Raw genomic sequence first — 10,105 nt, forward strand, 5'->3', positions numbered from 1 at the left:
TGCTAATTTATTTAATTATTTACATACTTAACTTCATTGCCCAAAATCAGCTCCAGCATAAGGCTAAAAGCAGCCTAACATTATCAAAGAACATCATCACTGATTAGCCTCGCCTATTCTAGTGCAAGTTTATGCATTTTAAAAAACACTCACGTTATAAGTGAAGCTGTCCACACTGTACAAGTCTGTGGTGAGTTACGGCTCCGGCGCTGCAACCGGAGTAGATCACGGCTTCGGTACATGTTTCAACCCCCTGTACTGCACACGCCAGCGGTGTGTTACTGCTCAGAAGTGGCCACTCTAGCCAATGCTTGTGTTTATACTCACCGTGCTGCATCGCTAAAGTTTAGTTCCTCACAGAAGTCTTTATTTTTATATTAGGTTAAATATAAGCTTTGTGCAACACTTCTTTACATTATGCAAAATTGACATTTATTAACAGTTTTTTTTTTTTTTTTTGCAATGTCTTTTTCTCTAATTGTAATCACAGGTGAAATCAGAGAGGGAGGACTTTTCTGCTCCCTCATGTACTGCAGGGACAACTTTGCAAGTATATGCAAAAGATCTCCTCTAGAAATTCCTCAACTCCTATCCACAGCTGAAAGGAAAAATCGACAGCATGCCTATTAAAAGTAAATGTAGAACTGATTTGTGTTTTTTTTGTTTGATTTTTCTGTTCTTTGTACTTTGTATAAATGGCTGTAAATTAATTATTTTTTTTTCTGCATTGTGTTCTTAGAAAAATTCTGTTAAAAATAAAAATATTTCTTTGTTACCTTAAGGTCTTTGGACCTTGCATTTGACTATGTAATATAGTTCGATGTTAATCATTTTGAAACATATTGTAGCATAAATCAAATTAAATAAGTACACCCTAGATGCAATTCAGCAAATGTATGATATTCTAGTACTTATGTCCTCCAGAACTTTAAGTATAGCTGACTGAAATACATGTCCAGGATTTTCACTGTGGGATGATGAATATCTTCATTGTCATGCTAAAAAAAATGCCCAATAATGCAGGGATTGAGGGGAGGGTATCATCTTTTGTTTCAAATTTTTGTATTATATCACACAGTGGTGTGTGAATTAATGACAGCATTGATAAAGCATAACTCCCTCATACACTCTTAAAAATAAAGGTGCTTCACGATGCCATAGAAGAACCTTTTTTTTTTTTAAATGGTTCTATAAAAAAATATCTTTAACAACTGAAGAACCTTTCTGTTTCACAAAAGGTTCTTTGTGGTGAAAGAAGGTTCTTCAGATTATAAAAAGGTAAGAAAGAGATGGTTCTTTAAAGAGCCTTTGACTGAATGGTTCTTTGTGAAACCAGAAATGGTTCTTCTATGGCATCGCTGTGAAGAACCTTTTTAAAGCACCTTTATTTTTAAGAGTATACCTTCAGCATTTATAAATCCATATATAAGAGCTTTACCACTAAACGTCACTGTGGGATCCAGGCACTTCTCACTAGTATTATACTGTGATATACAGTAAATAGCGGTAGAAATTACAGAAATGTCTAACAGTCAACTTTTGTCAGATTTGCTTATGTCTCTGTGTGAACAATGGTTGTTGATGTGTAATAACAAGATGTGTGTGTGTGTGTGTGTGTGTGTGTGTGTTTTTTTTTGTTTTTGTTTTTTTTGCACTGTGGTTATGTGAAATGTTCTCATACATTCCCAGTACTGCACACTTGCAGTGTCAAAAGACTCATTTTATACATCAACAAACTGATTTGATCAGGGATGTTGTCAGATGTCTCTTTGAGAAACATGTTAGTTGTTAGTTTGTTAGTGCTTTCGTTTTCCCTTCTCACTTCTATTTTCATTGTCTTCATTTAATAAAAAAGTGATAAAAAATTATGACAATTATGCTTATTTAGTTGACTGTGCCTTCTTTCGGACTATAAGAGAAAGAACACGGCAGGTTAAGCACATATTGATAGACATGATGTAAAAAAAAAAAAAACATTGTTTAACTACAGTAACTATACAGTAGATAATAATGATGTCTTTTAGCATAGAGTATTTTGAGTGATTATAGTAATTTAGTTTCGTTTCATTTACTACTGCTGTAGATTTGTCTTTGTTTACTTAGTTAATCGTTAAACTGCTAGCAACTCTCAGCAGCCTGTTTACAGATGAAACTGACCTGCACTTGAAGTCCCGAACAGGGGTGCATTTCCCAAAAGCATCGTTAGCCAACTATGGTCGCAAGTTCCGTCGTTACCAACATAGTTCAACGTTTCGTGATTCCCGAAACCACAGTTCAAACGAACATTTGCAAACAGCGTCACAAACTTACGTGGTTGGAACTACAGCTCACGACCTGTGATAGAAGCATAGTTCCTTGTTAGTAAGACATATGGGCTCAATAATTTATGCTCTTGGGCACAATAAGCAAGCTAACATGCAGTACAATCGATATTTTTCACTCTATCTAAATATAAATGCATTTTAATCTATGTATTTTTAGTAGCCTCTGCAAGGGACGTTTTTAAACAGTGCACATGCCCATAAATGCCTACAGGAACCCAGGAGTATGACGTAACAGGGAACCGGCAATGAATCAAACATCAAATAAAGCAAAATGACATGGAACAAAAAATAGTGGATTAGTCTTCAGGTGCCATGTTTAATATAGCTGCATTTTAGATCTCTAATCAGTTAAATAGCATAAATTATTACTCGGTGACGTCATTACCAATGGCCCTACATTGTTGAACTAATATAGTTTAAACGAGGGAGATGCGACCGTGTTCAGGAAACAGTCATGACTAGCTGGTTTGTTTTCAGAACAATGCATCGTACTATGGAGGTTAATCAACAGATTACGTCGTTGTACGGGAAACGCACCCCAGGTCAGTAGTTTTGCTTCTATGATCCACCTGGGCACTTCCACTCCATTCTCGAGTCACCTGCAGTGATTACTCTGTTAAAACGTTTGGTGGAAACTCGGAGCGTGTGTGCGAGCCGAATCGCGTGACCAGTTAAGACTAACCGATTCGTGATTTATTAGAGATTTGTTATCGAATGGTGATCCACCAAATACTGATTGATTGTACAGTAATTGAATCAATGTATCTGAAACTGCAATCAGCAGTTCAGTGATATCACATTCATCTTTACTGTCTCCATTAAATAAAACTTCAGAGATGGGAAGTAACGAAGTACAAATACTTTACTGTTACTGTAATTAAAAAGATTTTCCCGGCATCAGTACTTTACTTCACTATTTATTTTTCTGACTACTTTTTACTCTTACACCTTACATTTTTACATTTTTACACAAATATCTGTACTTTTTACTTCGTACAAACCAGGCTCGTTAGTTTTAATCAACATTTGGTGGGTCACCATTCGAAAACAAATGTCTAATAAATCATGGATAGGTTATTTTATATATACATGGATAGGTTATTTTATATATAATATAAGATTTATTTTTGGCGTTTTTGACAATAAGCAAAGTGGGAGAGAGAGAGGAGTGCAATGGTGCTATATGTCGACGCGCAAACCATGAGGCTATTGGTGCCGACGTGGATCGGTTAGTCTTTACTGCCAAAGCGATTCGGCTCGCACTCCACGTCTCCACCAAAATGGTTTATATCAGAGTAATCATTGCAAGTGACTCGAGAATGGAGTGAAAGCACCCGAGTGGATCATAGAAGCAAAACAGTTGCCCTGTTCAGGACTTCAAGTTCAGGTCAGTTTCATTTGTAACAGGCTGCTAAGAGTTGCTAGCAGTTTAATGCTTAACTAAGTAAGCAAAGACAAAACTACAGCAGTATTACTATAAACGGAACTAAACTAAATTACTATCATCACTCAAAATACTCTATGCTAAAGGACATCATTGTTATCTACTGTAAAGTTACAATAGTAATTTAACAAACAGATGTTATTAAACATTGTTTTGTAATACGCTCAGAGGGAACAAAAATCCATGGTTACTGTAGTTAAACCATGGTAACCACAAATGACATGTTCAGTATTAGGATTTTTCTGTAAAGATATTGTCATGATGTAATCATTGTTGTACTAATAAAGTGAGATGCAGAGAGATATCATGGAAAATTAAGAGACTGAAAAGGAAAATGGACGTGAAGGTGCAGTTCATAAGAGAGCCTTTTTCTTATTTTGCAAGGCCCCACCCTAAAGTTTTAAACATTTATTTAAATATGATGGCCATACAAAAATCCATGGTTTCAAAATTTGTTGTGGGTGTATGGGATGGCTTGGACGAGTGTGAGATTTCCTGGCCTAAAATTTTGTCCCAGTCCTGCCCTGTTCTACATGGTGGTTACTTAGCTTTGATACATTCATTAGCTAACAAATTTTTAAATGTAAGTTATTTTGTATTAATGTGTCAATATGATGAGAGGGCCAGTTACCAGCGTGACACTTTCTACTTAAGTACATGTCTGAGCCCATAATTATTTACTTTAACTTAAGTAAATAAGTGTAGTCAGTACTTCTGCTTTTACCAGAGTATTTTTAAACATGAGTACCTGTACTTCTACTTGAGTGAAGGATGTGTGTACTTTAGCCATCTCTGTAAAACTTACATTTTCTCACATTTACTGAGACACAGATCACTGATAAAGAGAGCTCTTCCTGTCTCTCTCCTTTTTTTTTTCAATGAGACACCTTTAAAAGTTGATGAAGTAGCAGAACGACACACAGACGGCACAGCACAATACAGCCACAACGGTGAGTATAAAAACACACAGCAACTTTAAAATAAAGAAACTTCAATTCATTCAAAATTTTAAAAGGGTGATATTCAAAAGTATGTTGCAAGTGATGATTAGAATATAACTGAATTGTTTGTATGTCATATTATGTCATTTTGTACTTTGCAGAATTCCACCATTCTGTCCATTACTTCTTCAAAATTATCTTATGCACTGAACTGAAACATTTTGAGCGCAAAAGACCAGATCATCAAATACATAATACATAACAAATACATAAATAAGCTGGTTTGTCATATCAGACCCTAAGATGCCTGCAGCAGCACGATTGGCATCCACACTTCAGCGTAGTCTGGGCAAAAATAAAATGTTCAGCACTTTTCCAGCAAACATTCTGTTGATTCCATTGGAGATTTTGGCAGATTACAAATTTTCATGTCCGTGTGACTGGCCAAAGGATACAGTCCTAACAGGCCTAATATTTGGTGCTCCTGCAACGTTTTTTTTTGCTTTAATGCTTCTCTACTATTGGCATGTTAGATGTGTAAAGAAAGAGAAACAAAACACTTTCATAAGTTTACTCTTAGTTGTGTTCCCACCTATTCTTTGGATCATTCTGTTGCTCTTTGATGGGGAATACATTGCCTGTAGTTTATCAGACTGGAAAGGAGAGTATGTTCTTGATGACAAACTCAAAATAAAATGGTGTAAACCTACTGAAGCGATCCCTGGAAGAAATGAGACTGAACTGCTAAAGCTGACACTTAGATATATCAGTACATCACAAGTAAGTCACAGACTGTAATGGCATATAATGAAATTTCATTAGTGATTTCTATAATGTACTCTTACTTGGATAGAGCAACAACAAAAAAGACTTATGATATTCACATGTGAAAAGTGTTGTTTCTGAAATGGACTGTTTTGTTTTCCCCCTCTCAGCGTGATGGGTTTATTGCGCTTCTTATCTGTGCCATTGTGATTATTCTTGGGGTTGGTTTTACCTGCTTGTGCAGACTGGAAGAGCCAGCGGAACCGTCTCAGGAAGAAGTTCGCCTTTAACAGTAATTTTATACTTTGTCAAACTTCATAATAATCTTCAGAATCAGTCAACATTGTTCTTTTGTCAGTGGGAATCATACGCATGATCTGAATGTGCATTTTAAAAGGGATATAGTTCACTCTAGAATTTTTAAAGGGATGGGTCACCCAGAAATAACAATTGTCCTTCACCCTCGAGTCATTGTAAACCTTCTGAGTCTGAGTGTCTTATGAGTCAATTATCTTCACATAATGTGAGAAAAGTCAGCATTGTTTTCTTAGTATCTTTTTTTGTAAATTAATTTCTTGATGGCTGAATGCTTTTATAACCAGCAGACATATATCGCTTTGGTGTTTAGAAATAGTTTGATTTTGAATTTTTTTTTTTCAGCACAACTTTATTAGAAAAGAAGAAAATGATTGAAAAGTACATTATGGATGGATGGAGGCATGAATCTTATAAAATTCCTACTTTTTGAATGCTTGACTGAATGTAACTTTCAGTTATACATTTAAGGTTTTGTCAAACCAAGGTTATAGATTGGATTGATTTTAGCCCTCTTTAATCTGAGTTTATACACCTCAAATTTTGAATGAAAAAATCATTATTTGTTTATAATTTTGTCAATAAAATATGAAAAAGACACTGTTTATCATACTAGTGTGCTTTAATGTTTAACCAGAAAGTTTGTCTTGAACTTTTATTTTGTGCAAAATGCAATAAAGTTCCCTGTCAAAAATGACCAGCCTTCAAAAAAAGTAGCTTATAAATCTCTCTTATGGGATATTATCACCAAATATTGGATTTAACTTTGTCGTCAGCTTGTTTTCTTTCAGTTAGCTTTTGTGTTTATTTTTGAAAGTGATTTATCATAAGCCTCATTGATTTGATATAGTTAAAGTTCATAGATAAATATAAAGATATCTGCTATAGATAAAATTCATCTCTATGAAAAAGAAAGCCTGTAATACTCAAAATAATTAGTTTTTGTATATGAATTTGTGTGACTTGTGTGAAAGTGTGAAAGAGTGTGAAAGAGAGTTTAGTAACCTTAAAAAGTTTGAATGTATATTTCTTTAAATGAGACATGAAAACGAGGTAACGATTTTAACAACAGATACAATTTTCACTCTCTTCCTCACGCAAGCTATGCAAGACATCAAACAAAATCTTGCTGATAGCTCCTCTTTTTTTCATCATCAAATTTGGAACACAACTTGTTTAGATTGATGGCTTTACTTTTGTTGCAGTTTAGGGTAAACGTACAAAAAAAAAAAACATGCAGTTTGATAAAGATCATGTGGACAAGTCAGAAGGAGAAATTGGAGAAATGTTTTGTGGACGAATGAGACCAAAATATAATTTGTAGTTTAAATAAAAAAGTGTTATGTTTGGAGACAGAAAAGCACTGCATTCCAGCATTAATTGAACCTTATCTGATCTGTGAAACGTGGTGGTAGTATCATGGTTTGGGTCCGTTTTGCTGCATCTGGTCCAGGACGATTTGCCATTATTGATGGATCAATAAATTCTAAATTATACCAACAAATTCTAAAGGAAAATGTCAGGACATCTGTCCAAGAACTAAAATCTAAAGAGAAAGTGGGTCTTGCAGCAAGACAACGACTCCAAGCACACATTCTACCAAAAAATGGTTAAACAAGAACAAAGGTAATGTTTTGGAACGCTCAAATCAAAGTCTGGACCTTAATCCAATTTAAATGTTGTGAAAGGACCTTGAATCAAGCAGTTTTTAGGAGGAAACCCACCAATATCACAGGGTTCAAGTGTTTCTGTACTAAAGAATGGGCTAAAATTCCTACAATCTGTTGTGCAGGACTGATCAGCAGTTACAAAAAACATTACCTGCAGTTATTGCTTCAAAAAGGGGTCACAACAGATACTGAAAGCATATTCTTTTGCACCTCGCAAATATTTAACACTGGATCATTTTTATCAATAACTAAATGACAAAGTATATATTTTTGTCTAGTTTGTTTGATTGGATTCTCTTTGTCAACATTTAGGGCTTTTGTGAAAATCTGATGATGTTTTGTGTTATATTTATGCAGAAATATAGAAAATTCTGACAACTTCACTTCAAATGTTGACTACTAGATGTATATATATGGCCATAAAAGGTAAGTTGTGGGAACAAGTGTTATTCATATGCAGTAACAGGATGTGTGATTTATCGCACTTTGACTGTGGGTGCAACGTAAACTTGCACGTGCAGTCTAGCACACTTTCAGTAAGATGCTGTTGGTGACATTTGATCATAGGTGTGGCCAAACATGTATTTTTTTTAAACTCTGATGTCAGATAAATGTTTATTCCTTTGTTATACTGTAATGTGGAGAGGGAGACGAGAGGCGAGATGGTCCATATGCAAGCTTTTATTAATAAAGGCAAAGGCATGGTCAGACAGGCAGGGTCAGAATAACAGCAAACAGGTATATTGGGGTGAGGCTTGAGAGTAGTCCGTGAGGCTGGCGTGGGTCGATCAGCGGCGAACATAATCCATGACGTGAAACAGAAGAGTAATCCTTTCAACGAGCTAGAGTCCAGAAAGGCAGGCGGCGAGACAGACGAAACGAGATGGCCAGGCGAGAATACAAAACTAAGGGAACTCAGGAACTCAGGAACACTTTTCAAATATGTATTTTTTGGAGAATATATTTGTACCCAGATCTATATAATTCAGTTACTGATGTAGATAAATTATATTCTTCATTTAAGGAGATCTTCCCTCCATTTAAAGATCTCTTGGCTTGGACAGACATTTTCACAGACCATAACAGAGAGAAGCAGTCAAAAGGATCATCAAATATCCCTCAGATTTGTCCTGAAATTTTGTTCATCCTTCTTAGGACAACCCTGCTCCTGACCCTGACCCCAACCCAAACACCAACTCCTCTCCCGACAGAATGAGGGAGAAGATGAAGGACTGAATGAATTTGCCCCAAACTATGCTCTTTGATCACAACCCCGATCACAACTCCAACCCCATTTATATTACCCTCATGTTCTAAAACCAAAGCCTCATTTTTCATTTTGTTCACCTTCAAAACACGAATAAAGATTTAAGCACACACACACACACGTTTGTTTTTGTGAATTGTGGGGACTTTCCATAGACTACTATAGATTTTATACTGACCAAACGATATTGTCTATCCCCTAACCCAACCCTAACCCTAAACCTAGCCCTCACAGAAAACATGTTTGCATCGTTACACTTTCAGATAAACATCATTTACTATTATTAATAATTTTTTAACATTGTGGGGACAGCAGGCTGGGATTTATCTGGTCTATATGGGTGTCAAATGGGCATGGGCTCAGAGTGGGCACTTTGATGGGCTGAATCTTGGATAAAGTTGTGGGCTTCAGTTAGGTTGCCCTGTTTATTTGTGTAACGGAGACTCGTGGGAAGCGTATGAGATCCACGTGCGAGCTTTATTTGAACACAGAGTAGTTAGACAGGCAGGGTCAATCTCCAAACAATCTGTGAAACGTAGGCAAGACAAAACGTAATCCAATAAAACAGGCAATGAGTCCAAATACCGGTGAGCAGTCCAAATGAGCAAAATAAACAAGGCTATGAAAACTAGGCTAAACTATGGCAGAGAACTAGACAGAACTATGGCAAGAAAACAAGGCAAAACAATGACAAGAAACAAAACCGTGGCAAAAACAAGGCAAGGAAATTCGAGAAAATGCTTAGTAGAGTCTGCACAGCAAAACAATACTTCGCGAAGCCTGTTTGGTAATGGCCTCCTTTTATTGCCACCAAACAGGAAGTTACCAATGAAGCAGCAGAGGGAGCAGCAACAGTCAGTCAGTGGGTGAGGGCTCCCTCTGCTGGCGTGGCGTTACAATTTGTTGGTCCCATATGGGCCACATTTGGGCTATATTAGGCTGTATTTATAGTATTATATAGCCGTTGTTTGACCCTGCCTGCCTGACCATGTCTATGTCTCGTCTTTACAATAAAAGTTTGCATATGGATCCGCTCGTCTCTTGTCCCGCTCCCTCTGTTACAGAATACTCGGCCACACAAGGATCCAGCAACTTTTCGTCCGGACATCACACAGGTATGGACACTACAAGACAGTTATTAGCCCTCCAGCAGGGCACCTGATTGCTGGAGGGCTACATCCAGGAGTATTTGTCTATTGCGCATTATTCAGATTTGCCCGAATGCGCACTGATAGACTTTTTTTGTGAGGGCGTTAACCATCCGCTTAAGTCATAGCTCATTCGCGAGGCTCCTCGTTCATCGCTTGAGCATTTTTTGGACTTTGCTTTAATGTGTGTGGGCTCGTCGTTTACTGTGGGGGACGCGGAGGAGGAACGCA

The 10,105-nt window shown here is 36.7% G+C and overlaps 1 long non-coding RNA gene across 2 annotated transcripts; it reads left to right on the plus strand.

Moving 5' to 3' along the window:
- Window positions 1-4,389: 4,389 nt before the first annotated feature.
- Window positions 4,390-6,772, plus strand: LOC127153221 (uncharacterized). Of its 2 annotated transcripts, XR_007825219.1 has the most exons (4): window positions 4,390-4,718; window positions 4,871-5,489; window positions 5,645-5,766; window positions 6,135-6,772. It is a non-coding gene; the product is annotated as an uncharacterized LOC127153221 (long non-coding RNA). The 2 variants fall into 2 exon arrangements; XR_007825218.1 differs by lacking the exon at window positions 6,135-6,772 and having other exon boundaries at window positions 5,645-6,131.
- Window positions 6,773-10,105: the final 3,333 nt, after the last annotated feature.

This window comes from Labeo rohita, chromosome 22, assembly GCF_022985175.1.
Source record: "Labeo rohita strain BAU-BD-2019 chromosome 22, IGBB_LRoh.1.0, whole genome shotgun sequence".
Classification (NCBI taxonomy): Eukaryota; Metazoa; Chordata; class Actinopteri; order Cypriniformes; family Cyprinidae; genus Labeo; species Labeo rohita.